This window comes from Saccoglossus kowalevskii, chromosome 6, assembly GCF_978046115.1.
Source record: "Saccoglossus kowalevskii chromosome 6, keSacKowa6.1, whole genome shotgun sequence".
Taxonomy (NCBI): domain Eukaryota; kingdom Metazoa; phylum Hemichordata; class Enteropneusta; family Harrimaniidae; genus Saccoglossus; species Saccoglossus kowalevskii.
The window spans coordinates 41,603,665-41,623,729 of record NC_140646.1 but is presented as its reverse complement, the minus strand read 5'-3'; positions in this window follow the sequence as shown (position 1 = coordinate 41,623,729).

Below are 20,065 nucleotides of genomic sequence, written 5' to 3'. Positions count from 1 at the left end.
GAGTCAGCGAGAATCCATAATAGGATGCCAGTCACCAAGAATCAATAATAGAATGCAATTCACCAAGAATCCATAATAGAATGCCAGTCACCAAGAATCAATAATAGAATGCAATTCACCAAGAATCCATAATAGAATGCCAGTCACCAAGAATCCATAATAGAATGCCAGTCACCAATAATCTATAAAAGGATGCAAGTCAGCAATAATCCATAATCGGATGCAAGTCACCAATAATTCATAATAGGATGTAAGTCACCAATAATCCATAATAGGATGCCAGTAACCAATAATCCATGATATGATGCAAGTCACCAAGAATCCATAATAGGATGCCTGTCACCAATAATCCATAATATGATGCAAGTCACCAATAATCCATACTAGGATGCCATTCACTAAGAATCCATAATAGGATGCCAGTCACCAAGAATATATCATAGGATGCTAGTCACCAAGAATCTATAATAGGATGCCAGTCACCAAGAATCTATAATAGGATGCCATTCACCACGAATCCATGATAGAATGCCAGTCATCAAGAATCCATAATAGAATGCCAGTCACCAAGAATCCATAATAGGATGCCAGTCACCAAGAATCCATAATAGAATGCCAGTCACCAAGAATCCGTAATAGGATGGCAGTAACCAAAAATCCATAATAGGATGCCAGTCATCAAGAATCCATAATAGGATGCAAATCGCCAATAATCCATAATAGGATGCCAGTCACCAAGAATCCATAATAAGATGCAAGTCACCAAGAATCCATAATAGGATGCCAGTCACCAATAAACCGTGATATGATGCAAGTCACCAAGAATCCATAATAGGATGCCAGTCACTAATAATCCATAATATGATGCCAGTCACCAACAATCCATACTAGGATGCCAGTCACCAATAATCCATAATAAGATGCCAATCACCAAGAATCCATAATAGGATGCAAATCGCCAATAATCCATAATAGGATGCCAGTCACCAAGAATCCATAATAAGATGCAAGTCACCAAGAATCCATAATAGGATGCCAGTCACCATTAAACCGTGATATGATGCAAGTCACCAATAATCCATAATAGGATGCCAGTCACTAATAATCCATAATATGATGCAAGTCACCAGTAATCGATACTAGGATGCCAGTCACCAATAATCCATAATAGATGCCAGTCACAAAGAATCCATAATAACATGCCAGTCACCAAAAATCCGTAATAGGATGCCAGTCACTAATAATCCATAATATGATGCAAGTCACCAATAATCAATACTAGGATGCCAGTCACCAATAATCCATAATAGGATGCCAGTCACCAAGAATCCATAATAAGATGCCAGTCACCAAGAATCCATAATAGGATGCCAGTCACCAAGAATCCATAATAAGATGCCAGTCACCAAGAATCCATAATAAGATGCCAGTCACCAATAATCCATAATAGGATGCCAGTCACCAAGAATACATAATAGGATGCCATTCACCAAAAATTCATAATAGGATGCCTTTTACCAAAGAAGCCATAATATGATGACATTCACCAAGAATCCATAATAGGATGCAAGTCACCAATAATCCATGATAGGATGCCAGTCACCAATAATCCATAATAGGATGCCAGTCACCAATAATCCATAATAAGATGCCAGTCACCAATAAACCGTGATATGATGCAAGTCACCAAGAATCCATAATAGGATGCCAGTCACTAATAATCCATAATATGATGCAAGTCACCAATAATCGATACTAGGATGCCAGTTACCAATAATCCATAATAGGATGCCAGTCATCAAGAATACATAATAGGATGCCAGTCACCAATAATCCATAATAGGATGCCAGTCACCAATAATCCATAATAGAATGCCAGTCACCAAGAATCCATAATAGGATGCCAGTCACCAATAATACATAATAGGATGCCAGTCACCAATAATCCATAATAGGATGCCAGTCACCAAGAATACATAATAGGATGCCAGTCACCAAGAATCCATAACAAGATGCCAGTCACCAAGAATCCATAATAAGATGCCAGTCACCAATAATCCATAATAGGATGCCAGTCACCAATAATCCATAATAGGATGCCAGTCACCGAGAATACATAATAGGATGCCAGTCACCAATAATCCATAATAGGATGCCAGTCACCAATAATTCATAATAGGATGCCAGTCACCAATAATACATAATAGGATGCCAGTCACCAATAATCCATAATAGGATGCCAGTCACCAAGAATACATAATAGGATGCCAGTCACCAAGAATCCATAACAAGATGCCAGTCACCAAGAATCCATAATAAGATGCCAGTCACCAATAATCCATAATAGGATGCCAGTCACCAATAATCCATAATAGGATGCAAGTCACCAATAATCCATGATAAGATGCCAGTCACCAATAATCCATAATAGGATGCCAGTCACCAATAATCCATAATAGGATGCCAGTCACCAATAAACCGTGATATGATGCAAGTCACCAAGAATCCATAATAGGATGCCAGTCACTAATAATCCATAATATGATGCAAGTCACCAATAATCGATACTAGGATGCCAGTTACCAATAATCCATAATAGGATGCCAGTCACCAAGAATCCATAATAAGATGCCAGTCACCAAGAATCCGTAATAGGATGCCAGTCACCAAGAATCCATAATAAGATGCCAGTCACCAAGAATCCGTAATAGGATGCCAGTCACCAAGAATCCATAACAAGATGCCAGTCACCAAGAATCCATAGTAAGATGCCAGTCACCAATAATCCATAATAGGATGCCAGTCACCAAGAATCCATAATAGGATGCCAGTCACCAAGAATACATAATAGGATGCCAGTCACCAAGAGTCCATAACAAGATGCCAGTCACCAAGAATCCATAATAAGATGCCAGTCACCAATAATTCATAATAGGATGCCAGTCACCAATAATCCATAATAGGATGCCAGTCACCAAGAATACATAATAGGATGCCAGTCACCAATAATCCATAATAGGATGCCAGTCACCAATAATCCATAATAGGATGCCAGTCACCAAGAATCCATAATAGGATGCCAGTCACCAATAATACATAATAGGATGCCAGTCACCAATAATCCATAATAGGATGCCAGTCACCAAGAATACATAATAGGATGCCAGTCACCAAGAATCCATAACAAGGTGCCAGTCACCAAGAATCCATAATAAGATGCCAGTCAACAATAATCCATAATAGGATGCAAGTCACCAATAATCGATACTAGGATGCCAGTTACCAATAATCCATAATAGGATGCCAGTCACCAAGAATCCATAATAAGATGCCAGTCACCAAGAATCCATAATAGGATGCCAGTCACCAAGAATCCATAACAAGATGCCAGTCACCAAGAATCCATAATAGGATGCCAGTCACCAAGAATCCATAATAGGATGCCAGTCTCCAATAATCCATAATAGGATGCCAGTCACCAAGAATACATAATAGGATGCCAGTCACCAAGAATCCATAACAAGATGCCAGTCACCAAGAATCCATAATAAGATGCCAGTCACCAATAATTCATAATAGGATGCCAGTCACCAATAATCCATAATAGGATGCCAGTCATCAAGAATACATAATAGGATGCCAGTCACCAATAATCCATAATAGGATGCCAGTCACCAATAATCCATAATAGAATGCCAGTCACCAAGAATCCATAATAGGATGCCAGTCACCAATAATACATAATAGGATGCCAGTCACCAATAATCCATAATAGGATGCCAGTCACCAAGAATACATAATAGGATGGCAGTCACCAAGAATCCATAACAAGATGCCAGTCACCAAGAATCCATAATAAGATGCCAGTCACCAATAATCCATAATAGGATGCCAGTCACCAATAATCCATAATAGGATGCCAGTCACCGAGAATACATAATAGGATGCCAGTCACCAATAATCCATAATAGGATGCCAGTCACCAATAATCCATAATAGGATGCCAGTCACCAATAATACATAATAGGATGCCAGTCACCAATAATCCATAATAGGATGCCAGTCACCAATAATCCATAATAGGATGCCAGTCACCGAGAATACATAATAGGATGCCAGTCACCAATAATCCATAATAGGATGCCAGTCACCAATAATCCATAATAGGATGCCAGTCACCAATAATACATAATAGGATGCCAGTCACCAATAATCCATAATAGGATGCCAGTCACCAATAATCCATAATAGGATGCCAGTCACCAAGAATACATAATAGGATGCCAGTCACCAAGAATCCATAACAAGATGCCAGTCACCAAGAATCCATAATAAGATGCCAGTCACCAATAATCCATAATAGGATGCCAGTCACCAATAATCCATAATAGGATGCAAGTCACCAATAATCCATGATAGGATGCCAGTCACCAATAATCCATAATAGGATGCCAGTCACCAATAATCCATAATAGGATGCCAGTCACCAATAAACCGTGATATGATGCAAGTCACCAAGAATCCATAATAGGATGCCAGTCACTAATAATCCATAATATGATGCAAGTCACCAATAATCGATACTAGGATGCCAGTTACCAATAATCCATAATAGGATGCCAGTCACCAAGAATCCATAATAAGATGGCAGTCACCAAGAATCCGTAATAGGATGCCAGTCACCAAGAATCCATAACAAGATGCCAGTCACCAAGAATCCATAATAAGATGCCAGTCACCAATAATCCATAATAGGATGCCAGTCAGCAATAAACCATACTAGGATGGCAGTCACCAAGAATCCATAATAGGATGCCAGTCACCAAGAATCCATAAATAAATTCGAGTCAGCGAGAATCCATAATAGGATGCCAGTCACCAAGAATCAATAATAGAATGCAATTCACCAAGAATCCATAATAGAATGCCAGTCACCAAGAATCAATAATAGAATGCAATTCACCAAGAATCCATAATAGAATGCCAGTCACCAAGAATCCATAATAGAATGCCAGTCACCAATAATCTATAAAAGGATGCAAGTCAGCAATAATCCATAATCGGATGCAAGTCACCAATAATTCATAATAGGATGTAAGTCACCAATAATCCATAATAGGATGCCAGTAACCAATAATCCATGATATGATGCAAGTCACCAAGAATCCATAATAGGATGCCTGTCACCAATAATCCATAATATGATGCAAGTCACCAATAATCCATACTAGGATGCCATTCACTAAGAATCCATAATAGGATGCCAGTCACCAAGAATATATCATAGGATGCTAGTCACCAAGAATCTATAATAGGATGCCAGTCACCAAGAATCTATAATAGGATGCCATTCACCACGAATCCATGATAGAATGCCAGTCATCAAGAATCCATAATAGAATGCCAGTCACCAAGAATCCATAATAGGATGCCAGTCACCAAGAATCCATAATAGAATGCCAGTCACCAAGAATCCGTAATAGGATGGCAGTAACCAAAAATCCATAATAGGATGCCAGTCATCAAGAATCCATAATAGGATGCAAATCGCCAATAATCCATAATAGGATGCCAGTCACCAAGAATCCATAATAAGATGCAAGTCACCAAGAATCCATAATAGGATGCCAGTCACCAATAAACCGTGATATGATGCAAGTCACCAAGAATCCATAATAGGATGCCAGTCACTAATAATCCATAATATGATGCCAGTCACCAACAATCCATACTAGGATGCCAGTCACCAATAATCCATAATAAGATGCCAATCACCAAGAATCCATAATAGGATGCAAATCGCCAATAATCCATAATAGGATGCCAGTCACCAAGAATCCATAATAAGATGCAAGTCACCAAGAATCCATAATAGGATGCCAGTCACCATTAAACCGTGATATGATGCAAGTCACCAATAATCCATAATAGGATGCCAGTCACTAATAATCCATAATATGATGCAAGTCACCAGTAATCGATACTAGGATGCCAGTCACCAATAATCCATAATAGATGCCAGTCACAAAGAATCCATAATAACATGCCAGTCACCAAAAATCCGTAATAGGATGCCAGTCACTAATAATCCATAATATGATGCAAGTCACCAATAATCAATACTAGGATGCCAGTCACCAATAATCCATAATAGGATGCCAGTCACCAAGAATCCATAATAAGATGCCAGTCACCAAGAATCCATAATAGGATGCCAGTCACCAAGAATCCATAATAAGATGCCAGTCACCAAGAATCCATAATAAGATGCCAGTCACCAATAATCCATAATAGGATGCCAGTCACCAAGAATACATAATAGGATGCCATTCACCAAAAATTCATAATAGGATGCCTTTTACCAAAGAAGCCATAATATGATGACATTCACCAAGAATCCATAATAGGATGCAAGTCACCAATAATCCATGATAGGATGCCAGTCACCAATAATCCATAATAGGATGCCAGTCACCAATAATCCATAATAAGATGCCAGTCACCAATAAACCGTGATATGATGCAAGTCACCAAGAATCCATAATAGGATGCCAGTCACTAATAATCCATAATATGATGCAAGTCACCAATAATCGATACTAGGATGCCAGTTACCAATAATCCATAATAGGATGCCAGTCATCAAGAATACATAATAGGATGCCAGTCACCAATAATCCATAATAGGATGCCAGTCACCAATAATCCATAATAGAATGCCAGTCACCAAGAATCCATAATAGGATGCCAGTCACCAATAATACATAATAGGATGCCAGTCACCAATAATCCATAATAGGATGCCAGTCACCAAGAATACATAATAGGATGCCAGTCACCAAGAATCCATAACAAGATGCCAGTCACCAAGAATCCATAATAGGATGCCAGTCACCAATAATCCATAATAGGATGCCAGTCACCGAGAATACATAATAGGATGCCAGTCACCAATAATCCATAATAGGATGCCAGTCACCAATAATTCATAATAGGATGCCAGTCACCAATAATACATAATAGGATGCCAGTCACCAATAATCCATAATAGGATGCCAGTCACCAAGAATACATAATAGGATGCCAGTCACCAAGAATCCATAACAAGATGCCAGTCACCAAGAATCCATAATAAGATGCCAGTCACCAATAATCCATAATAGGATGCCAGTCACCAATAATCCATAATAGGATGCAAGTCACCAATAATCCATGATAAGATGCCAGTCACCAATAATCCATAATAGGATGCCAGTCACCAATAAACCGTGATATGATGCAAGTCACCAAGAATCCATAATAGGATGCCAGTCACTAATAATCCATAATATGATGCAAGTCACCAATAATCGATACTAGGATGCCAGTTACCAATAATCCATAATAGGATGCCAGTCACCAAGAATCCATAATAAGATGCCAGTCACCAAGAATCCGTAATAGGATGCCAGTCACCAAGAATCCATAATAAGATGCCAGTCACCAAGAATCCGTAATAGGATGCCAGTCACCAAGAATCCATAACAAGATGCCAGTCACCAAGAATCCATAGTAAGATGCCAGTCACCAATAATCCATAATAGGATGCCAGTCACCAAGAATCCATAATAGGATGCCAGTCACCAAGAATACATAATAGGATGCCAGTCACCAAGAGTCCATAACAAGATGCCAGTCACCAAGAATCCATAATAAGATGCCAGTCACCAATAATTCATAATAGGATGCCAGTCACCAATAATCCATAATAGGATGCCAGTCACCAAGAATACATAATAGGATGCCAGTCACCAATAATCCATAATAGGATGCCAGTCACCAATAATCCATAATAGGATGCCAGTCACCAAGAATCCATAATAGGATGCCAGTCACCAATAATACATAATAGGATGCCAGTCACCAATAATCCATAATAGGATGCCAGTCACCAAGAATACATAATAGGATGCCAGTCACCAAGAATCCATAACAAGGTGCCAGTCACCAAGAATCCATAATAAGATGCCAGTCAACAATAATCCATAATAGGATGCAAGTCACCAATAATCGATACTAGGATGCCAGTTACCAATAATCCATAATAGGATGCCAGTCACCAAGAATCCATAATAAGATGCCAGTCACCAAGAATCCATAATAGGATGCCAGTCACCAAGAATCCATAACAAGATGCCAGTCACCAAGAATCCATAATAGGATGCCAGTCACCAAGAATCCATAATAGGATGCCAGTCTCCAATAATCCATAATAGGATGCCAGTCACCAAGAATACATAATAGGATGCCAGTCACCAAGAATCCATAACAAGATGCCAGTCACCAAGAATCCATAATAAGATGCCAGTCACCAATAATTCATAATAGGATGCCAGTCACCAATAATCCATAATAGGATGCCAGTCATCAAGAATACATAATAGGATGCCAGTCACCAATAATCCATAATAGGATGCCAGTCACCAATAATCCATAATAGAATGCCAGTCACCAAGAATCCATAATAGGATGCCAGTCACCAATAATACATAATAGGATGCCAGTCACCAATAATCCATAATAGGATGCCAGTCACCAAGAATACATAATAGGATGGCAGTCACCAAGAATCCATAACAAGATGCCAGTCACCAAGAATCCATAATAAGATGCCAGTCACCAATAATCCATAATAGGATGCCAGTCACCAATAATCCATAATAGGATGCCAGTCACCGAGAATACATAATAGGATGCCAGTCACCAATAATCCATAATAGGATGCCAGTCACCAATAATCCATAATAGGATGCCAGTCACCAATAATACATAATAGGATGCCAGTCACCAATAATCCATAATAGGATGCCAGTCACCAATAATCCATAATAGGATGCCAGTCACCGAGAATACATAATAGGATGCCAGTCACCAATAATCCATAATAGGATGCCAGTCACCAATAATCCATAATAGGATGCCAGTCACCAATAATACATAATAGGATGCCAGTCACCAATAATCCATAATAGGATGCCAGTCACCAATAATCCATAATATGATGCCAGTCACCAAGAATACATAATAGGATGCCAGTCACCAAGAATCCATAACAAGATGCCAGTCACCAAGAATCCATAATAAGATGCCAGTCACCAATAATCCATAATAGGATGCCAGTCACCAATAATCCATAATAGGATGCAAGTCACCAATAATCCATGATAGGATGCCAGTCACCAATAATCCATAATAGGATGCCAGTCACCAATAATCCATAATAGGATGCCAGTCACCAATAAACCGTGATATGATGCAAGTCACCAAGAATCCATAATAGGATGCCAGTCACTAATAATCCATAATATGATGCAAGTCACCAATAATCGATACTAGGATGCCAGTTACCAATAATCCATAATAGGATGCCAGTCACCAAGAATCCATAATAAGATGGCAGTCACCAAGAATCCGTAATAGGATGCCAGTCACCAAGAATCCATAACAAGATGCCAGTCACCAAGAATCCATAATAAGATGCCAGTCACCAATAATCCATAATAGGATGCCAGTCAGCAATAAACCATACTAGGATGGCAGTCACCAAGAATCCATAATAGGATGCCAGTCACCAAGAATCCATAAATAAATTCGAGTCAGCGAGAATCCATAATAGGATGCCAGTCACCAAGAATCAATAATAGAATGCAATTCACCAAGAATCCATAATAGAATGCCAGTCACCAAGAATCAATAATAGAATGCAATTCACCAAGAATCCATAATAGAATGCCAGTCACCAAGAATCCATAATAGAATGCCAGTCACCAATAATCTATAAAAGGATGCAAGTCACCAATAATTCATAATAGGATGTAAGTCACCAATAATCCATAATAGGATGCCAGTAACCAATAATCCATGATATGATGCAAGTCACCAAGAATCCATAATAGGATGCCTGTCACCAATAATCCATAATATGATGCAAGTCACCAATAATCCATACTAGGATGCCATTCACTAAGAATCCATAATAGGATGCCAGTCACCAAGAATATATCATAGGATGCTAGTCACCAAGAATCTATAATAGGATGCCAGTCACCAAGAATCTATAATAGGATGCCATTCACCACGAATCCATGATAGAATGCCAGTCATCAAGAATCCATAATAGAATGCCAGTCACCAAGAATCCATAATAGGATGCCAGTCACCAAGAATCCATAATAGAATGCCAGTCACCAAGAATCCGTAATAGGATGGCAGTAACCAAAAATCCATAATAGGATGCCAGTCATCAAGAATCCATAATAGGATGCAAATCGCCAATAATCCATAATAGGATGCCAGTCACCAAGAATCCATAATAAGATGCAAGTCACCAAGAATCCATAATAGGATGCCAGTCACCAATAAACCGTGATATGATGCAAGTCACCAAGAATCCATAATAGGATGCCAGTCACTAATAATCCATAATATGATGCCAGTCACCAACAATCCATACTAGGATGCCAGTCACCAATAATCCATAATAAGATGCCAATCACCAAGAATCCATAATAGGATGCAAATCGCCAATAATCCATAATAGGATGCCAGTCACCAAGAATCCATAATAAGATGCAAGTCACCAAGAATCCATAATAGGATGCCAGTCACCATTAAACCGTGATATGATGCAAGTCACCAATAATCCATAATAGGATGCCAGTCACTAATAATCCATAATATGATGCAAGTCACCAGTAATCGATACTAGGATGCCAGTCACCAATAATCCATAATAGATGCCAGTCACAAAGAATCCATAATAACATGCCAGTCACCAAAAATCCGTAATAGGATGCCAGTCACTAATAATCCATAATATGATGCAAGTCACCAATAATCAATACTAGGATGCCAGTCACCAATAATCCATAATAGGATGCCAGTCACCAAGAATCCATAATAAGATGCCAGTCACCAAGAATCCATAATAGGATGCCAGTCACCAAGAATCCATAATAAGATGCCAGTCACCAAGAATCCATAATAAGATGCCAGTCACCAATAATCCATAATAGGATGCCAGTCACCAAGAATACATAATAGGATGCCATTCACCAAAAATTCATAATAGGATGCCTTTTACCAAAGAAGCCATAATATGATGACATTCACCAAGAATCCATAATAGGATGCAAGTCACCAATAATCCATGATAGGATGCCAGTCACCAATAATCCATAATAGGATGCCAGTCACCAATAATCCATAATAAGATGCCAGTCACCAATAAACCGTGATATGATGCAAGTCACCAAGAATCCATAATAGGATGCCAGTCACTAATAATCCATAATATGATGCAAGTCACCAATAATCGATACTAGGATGCCAGTTACCAATAATCCATAATAGGATGCCAGTCATCAAGAATACATAATAGGATGCCAGTCACCAATAATCCATAATAGGATGCCAGTCACCAATAATCCATAATAGAATGCCAGTCACCAAGAATCCATAATAGGATGCCAGTCACCAATAATACATAATAGGATGCCAGTCACCAATAATCCATAATAGGATGCCAGTCACCAAGAATACATAATAGGATGCCAGTCACCAAGAATCCATAACAAGATGCCAGTCACCAAGAATCCATAATAAGATGCCAGTCACCAATAATCCATAATAGGATGCCAGTCACCAATAATCCATAATAGGATGCCAGTCACCGAGAATACATAATAGGATGCCAGTCACCAATAATCCATAATAGGATGCCAGTCACCAATAATTCATAATAGGATGCCAGTCACCAATAATACATAATAGGATGCCAGTCACCAATAATCCATAATAGGATGCCAGTCACCAAGAATACATAATAGGATGCCAGTCACCAAGAATCCATAACAAGATGCCAGTCACCAAGAATCCATAATAAGATGCCAGTCACCAATAATCCATAATAGGATGCCAGTCACCAATAATCCATAATAGGATGCAAGTCACCAATAATCCATGATAAGATGCCAGTCACCAATAATCCATAATAGGATGCCAGTCACCAATAATCCATAATAGGATGCCAGTCACCAATAAACCGTGATATGATGCAAGTCACCAAGAATCCATAATAGGATGCCAGTCACTAATAATCCATAATATGATGCAAGTCACCAATAATCGATACTAGGATGCCAGTTACCAATAATCCATAATAGGATGCCAGTCACCAAGAATCCATAATAAGATGCCAGTCACCAAGAATCCGTAATAGGATGCCAGTCACCAAGAATCCATAACAAGATGCCAGTCACCAAGAATCCATAGTAAGATGCCAGTCACCAATAATCCATAATAGGATGCCAGTCACCAAGAATACATAATAGGATGCCAGTCACCAAGAGTCCATAACAAGATGCCAGTCACCAAGAATCCATAATAAGATGCCAGTCACCAATAATTCATAATAGGATGCCAGTCACCAATAATCCATAATAGGATGCCAGTCACCAAGAATACATAATAGGATGCCAGTCACCAATAATCCATAATAGGATGCCAGTCACCAATAATCCATAATAGGATGCCAGTCACCAAGAATCCATAATAGGATGCCAGTCACCAATAATACATAATAGGATGCCAGTCACCAATAATCCATAATAGGATGCCAGTCACCAAGAATACATAATAGGATGCCAGTCACCAAGAATCCATAACAAGATGCCAGTCACCAAGAATCCATAATAAGATGCCAGTCAACAATAATCCATAATAGGATGCAAGTCACCAATAATCGATACTAGGATGCCAGTTACCAATAATCCATAATAGGATGCCAGTCACCAAGAATCCATAATAAGATGCCAGTCACCAAGAATCCATAATAGGATGCCAGTCACCAAGAATCCATAACAAGATGCCAGTCACCAAGAATCCATAATAGGATGCCAGTCACCAAGAATCCATAATAGGATGCCAGTCTCCAATAATCCATAATAGGATGCCAGTCACCAAGAATACATAATAGGATGCCAGTCACCAAGAATCCATAACAAGATGCCAGTCACCAAGAATCCATAATAAGATGCCAGTCACCAATAATTCATAATAGGATGCCAGTCACCAATAATCCATAATAGGATGCCAGTCATCAAGAATACATAATAGGATGCCAGTCACCAATAATCCATAATAGGATGCCAGTCACCAATAATCCATAATAGAATGCCAGTCACCAAGAATCCATAATAGGATGCCAGTCACCAATAATACATAATAGGATGCCAGTCACCAATAATCCATAATAGGATGCCAGTCACCAAGAATACATAATAGGATGGCAGTCACCAAGAATCCATAACAAGATGCCAGTCACCAAGAATCCATAATAAGATGCCAGTCACCAATAATCCATAATAGGATGCCAGTCACCAATAATCCATAATAGGATGCCAGTCACCGAGAATACATAATAGGATGCCAGTCACCAATAATCCATAATAGGATGCCAGTCACCAATAATCCATAATAGGATGCCAGTCACCAATAATACATAATAGGATGCCAGTCACCAATAATCCATAATAGGATGCCAGTCACCAATAATCCATAATAGGATGCCAGTCACCGAGAATACATAATAGGATGCCAGTCACCAATAATCCATAATAGGATGCCAGTCACCAATAATCCATAATAGGATGCCAGTCACCAATAATACATAATAGGATGCCAGTCACCAATAATCCATAATAGGATGCCAGTCACCAATAATCCATAATAGGATGCCAGTCACCAAGAATACATAATAGGATGCCAGTCACCAAGAATCCATAACAAGATGCCAGTCACCAAGAATCCATAATAAGATGCCAGTCACCAATAATCCATAATAGGATGCCAGTCACCAATAATCCATAATAGGATGCAAGTCACCAATAATCCATGATAGGATGCCAGTCACCAATAATCCATAATAGGATGCCAGTCACCAATAATCCATAATAGGATGCCAGTCACCAATAAACCGTGATATGATGCAAGTCACCAAGAATCCATAATAGGATGCCAGTCACTAATAATCCATAATATGATGCAAGTCACCAATAATCGATACTAGGATGCCAGTTACCAATAATCCATAATAGGATGCCAGTCACCAAGAATCCATAATAAGATGCCAGTCACCAAGAATCCGTAATAGGATGCCAGTCACCAAGAATCCATAACAAGATGCCAGTCACCAAGAATCCATAATAAGATGCCAGTCACCAATAATCCATAATAGGATGCCAGTCACCAAGAATCCATAATAGGGTGCCAGTCACCAAGAATACATAATACGATGCCAGTCACCAAGAATCCATAACAAGATGCCAGTCACCAAGAATCCATAATAAGATGCCAGTCACCAATAATTCATAATAGGATGCCAGTCACCAATAATCCATAATAGGATGCCAGTCACCAAGAATACATAATAGGATGCCAGTCACCAATAATCCATAATAGGATGCCAGTCACCAATAATCCATAATAGGATGCCAGTCACCAATAATCCATAATAGGATGCCAGTCACCAATAATACATAATAGGATGCCAGTCACCAATAATCCATAATAGGATGCCAGTCACCAAGAATACATAATAGGATGCCAGTCACCAAGAATCCATAACAAGATGCCAGTCACCAAGAATCCATAATAAGATGCCAGTCAACAATAATCCATAATAGGATGCCAGTCACCAATAATCCATAATAGGATGCCAGTCACCGAGAATACATAATAGGATGCCAGTCACCAATAATCCATAATAGGATGCCAGTCACCAATAATCCATAATAGGATGCCAGTCACCAAGAATACATAATAGGATGCCAGTCACCAAGATTCCATAACAAGATGCCAGTCACCAAGAATCCATAATAAGATGCCAGTCACCAATAATCCATAATAGGATGCCAGTCACCAATAATCCATAATAGGATGCCAGTCACCAAGAATTCATAATAGGATGCCAGTCACCAATAATCCATATGAGGATGCCAGTCACCAATAATCCTTAATAGGATGCCAGTCACCAAGAATCCATAATAGAATGCCAGTCACCAAGAATCCGTAATAGGATGGCAGTAACCAAAAATCCATAATAGGATGCCAGTCATCAAGAATCCATAATAGGATGCCAGTCACCAAGAATCCATAATAGGATGCCAGCCACCAAGAATTCGTAATGGGATCAGTCACCAAGAATCCATAATAGGATGCCAGTCACCAAGAATCCGTAATAGAATGGCAGTCACCAAGAATCCATACTAGAATGTTTGTCAGCATTCTTTACTCTGTGTTTTTTTTTCATATTACCTAAAAGCCTGTAAACAGAAGTGTGCGTAGATTCATTGGAATAGGTTGGCAGTCTCCATAAAACTCAGGATATGATGGGATTCAACACAGACTCAGCATACGATATCTGTCATGGGAAATTTGGAATAGAATGTCACTCACCATGAATTCAGCATAGGATGCCAGTCACTCTGTAATAAATCATGATTTTTGTTTTCATTTGATAGGTAGGATTTGTTTTGGAAAAAAATAATTGAATTATTAATTGTAAGTAATAATTTTATTATATTTGTTGTTCTGAATAAGCCAAGATCACTAAATGACTGCTGCATGTATAATTCAACATTATGTCTGTAATTTTAACTACAGGAAGGGACAAACAGGAATTTTATGACAACGTAAATTTTATTTGTTCAATTTTGTCAAGTCACGTCAGCAGACATGCTACAAGGTGGTTCATTATTTCATAGTCATGTGTATGCATGATTCATTATATATATATATATTGATAAAAGCTCAAAATGCCTCAAACACTGTAATGTTTCATATTGACATCGTACAGTTTAAATTGCAGTTATTGAATGACTATTAACAAAGTACATTTCTAATCTCTTCTGAATTTACATGTTTCAAAAGTTCTTTTAAGAATTATTTAAATTTATCACATCATTATGCAAATATTCAAATGCTAGTATTTTCAATGATTATTTTATTTTTTATTAGATGGAGAGAATTTGTCCTGTATATTATCAGGGTTAATCACATAAGGTGACTTGTCACATAAAAACACTGATTCCAATGTGGCTAATCACATCACACATGGGCATGCAGAATTACATAACTGGGGGTGGGCCATTTTGAATTATAGAGAATTTCTGGGGAAAAGTCCAGATTCAATGTACTTGCATGTACTGACATCTATTCTGTTGAATGACATATTCTATCACTGTATTAATCTATTCATGCGAGGTGTAGTATTGTAATAGCTCACCCTAATATGTTGGGTTTTGAGTAGAAAGTCTAGACAAGTTTTATGGCCTTTTCAGGAGTAAACAAAAGTTAAATAATAATTCTTAAAATAGCTAGACTCATAACAAAATACTTTTCCCTGTTTTAGTATTGTATGGTACAAAAGATATGTATTATTTAAAGGGTTGGTGGTTGTTATGCAGCATAATCAAACAATGCATTTAACATGCATTAATTCACATGAGATTTATATGAAATACGAAGCAAGACTGCCACCATCCATAATGGTCAATGGCTGGCATTTTTTGCCTTTCTTGTGTAATGGGTCATTTCATGCCTATAAAAAATAACAGTGACATAAACCATTGAGTCTATAACAATGCAGCTGACGACATCCCTAACCTAGGCTGATTCCCACTAACCATGGGGCTCAGATGGCATTCCTTCTATATGGGCTGATGACATTCCTGCCACCATGGGGTCGATGACATCCCTCCTACCATGGGCTGATTCCCACTTAGACCAAGGGGCTCAGATGGCATTTCTTCTACATGGGCTGATGTCATCCCTCCTACCATGGACTGATACCCACTAACCATGCTGCTCAGATGGCATTCCTTCTATATGGGCTGATGACATTCCTGTCACCATGAGGACGATGACATCCCTCATACCATGGGCTGATTCCCACTAACCATGGGGCTCAAATGGCATTGCTTCTACATGGTCTGATGACATCCCTCCTACCATGGACTGATACCCACTAACCATGCTGCTCAGATGGCATTCCTTCTATATGGGCTGATGACATTCCTGTCACCATGGGGTCGATGACATCCCTCCTACCATGGGCTGATTCCCACTTAGACCAAGGGGCTCTGATGGCATTTCTTCTACATGGGCTGATGACATTCCTGCCACCATGGGGTCGATGACATCCCTCCTACCATGAGCTGATTCCGACTTAGACCAAGGGGCTCTGATGGCATTTCTTCTACATGGGCTGATGACATTCCTGCCACCATGGGGTCGATGACATCCCTCCTACCATGAGCTGATTCTGACTTAGACCAAGGGGCTCAGATGGCAATTCTTCTACATGGGCTGATGACATTCCTGTCACCATGGGGTCGATGACATCCCTCTTACCATGGGCTGATTCTCACTAAACAGTGTGAACAATTAAGATGTTTACATTTCATTTTCATTCATTAGTATATAGTGGATGTGAAATAATTTTTTTCAATCTAAACTACATAAACCTTATTCTATGAATGGCATAGCATTTGTCGGTTCTGTAAATCATCAATTTTTGATGAGTTCAATTTAAAATAGGTTTTCGCGAAAATAAATTCCAGGTGAAAATAAAGTACTTTACAGTATATGAGAACAAGATTCCAGCCCCTACTGTAATTATTCCATTAATTGGACCATGAAAAACAAATATTTTTTAGATATTGGGCTCATTAAAATCAGTTTTATCCAGTGGTAACATGATATCAACAAAGTTTGAAACATGGGAAGAAAGTATTATTTCTCCTCAATATGAATTGATAGCAACAAGTGATGGCTAAATGAAGTATTTTGTTAGGTCATTTAATAGTTTAATTTGATAGTGGCAACCAAAATAGGGTTCAACACTATAATCCAATTTTTATTTGCTTTTTTCATTTATTTGATGGAAACTAGTCAACAAACTATAAAACTATAGAACTGAAAATTGCAGATTAATTATACTGGTTCAGTTAAAAACAATTAATTATGGCAGAAAGCATAATTGTATTGACAAACAGACATTTTTTCTCTTTTCTTTTTATTAACAAAAAAGCATTTCATCAAACACAAGTTCATAGTTACCCTTAAAATACAGTGTTCCAGATTTGTGGAAAAAAAACAGCACCAAGAACAACAGAGAAAGTTTACAACTGCAAATCATATAATATTTTAATATTCATTTACAAATGTGTTTTTTTCAAGAATATTATATGAGAGTCTTATGACAGGACTATGTAATCTGGAGGATGATTACAAAAAATTTTATTATTTTTAAGTAAAAATTTCTTTTCAAATTTAATTTAAAATTTGCAAAACATGTAGAAAATTTTAAAAACATTTACATATACATCATTCAATTTCTGTACATTAACACTTCCACAACTGAACGTTTCCACAGACAGTCATGGATTGTCTAAAAAAGTGGCAGCAGTCATGTCAAGTTTGCTATGGGTCCCATAACACTGTATAAAATACATTAATGTTTGTTGACACACTGCATGACGACCACAGCCCGGCACAGACGTGTACATGTAGTGACAAACCATTGGGAATAAGACCTCATTCATTGACTACCATTGGAGAACTCTTTCAATGTACACTACATAATCTACTGTACAAGGTACAATCTTTATCACATGATAATTTGATGACATTCGTTGGAATAAAATTTTGTGCATAGTATTGCACTAACAACTCATGACATTCAAATGGTTAAAGATCTAGTGAAATATTCACTGATTTAGTGTTTTCCAAGTCTCAAAATTTTGTTCCATGAAAATAAAACTGTATATGCACATGATTATTGATTTATGTGAAAATAAAGTGACTTTTCTTTTTAATGACTGCACAGGTGGCTCCTCCATCTACTCCAGACAGTCGGTGTATTTGCTCTAGTGGACCCATTATTCTGAGTTACATTTACTGGTACAGCCTGTTTTAACAACCAATCATAAAAAATACACTCTACTATAAAAATAAGTATTGTTCCACTCCCACGTACGTAATACTATTAAATATTTAAATTTACGAAAGAAAAATAGTAAATAAATGATATGAAATGGAGCCAGTAGCTTGATGTCAGTTGTTTGGTAATAAAACAAAACTCAAAAACATCATTTTTCAATGTTTTTGGATTAAATGCAATATATTTGTTTGCAACAAATTGACTGATTACTGAAGGTGAAATTACATGACTGTAGTATTAAAATTCATGTTTCATTCCTGCTGACTAACCGCCAGTTGACAGTTGTACTACTGACTATAGTCAATTATGCAATTTTGCCTGAATGCTCTGCTTTGATTGCAATTTAAGTCCATATTAGGAAACATTGTTTTCATCAAATTAAAGTTGCAGGTAGAAACATATTAGTGGCCTGAAAAACAACAATGACATTGTCAGTTTCAGAACCAGGAACAAGTATACCATGGCAACTGGTACTCTTCATGTATACAATTTGGAAGACAACAAAAGATATTGATTTCATTTAAATTGCAATCATGATTCACCATTTAGCTAAAAAATAATGAATGCCTAGTACTACATGTATGAGACTAGCAACCAATAATATAAACAGCTAGTATGGCAATGAGGCAAGAGGTTGTCACAAGCGAAGCAAAATCTATTGAATGCCATACTGGTTTAAATATGAAAAGAAGTTGCTGCAAATTTATTTGTTCACTTTTTCATGAAAAGTGCTGACATTTGTGAGAGAAATTTCAGGTTGAGAAAGGGATATTCAAAAAAACATGTAATCTTTAGCTTTTTAAAATTTACATGGACGGAATGACGATGCATCTAAAGTCACTTGTAATATATTTTCATGTGCTGTGGCATTGAATATCAACTTCAAACTATAATTATCATGCCACCTGGCATGCAAACTGACCAATCAGATTTGACATTACATTTGGCTATGAAATATGATACATCTGCCAGTCATTAGGTTTTTAGCACAAGTTGGTCATTTTGGATTTACTAATAAAAAAA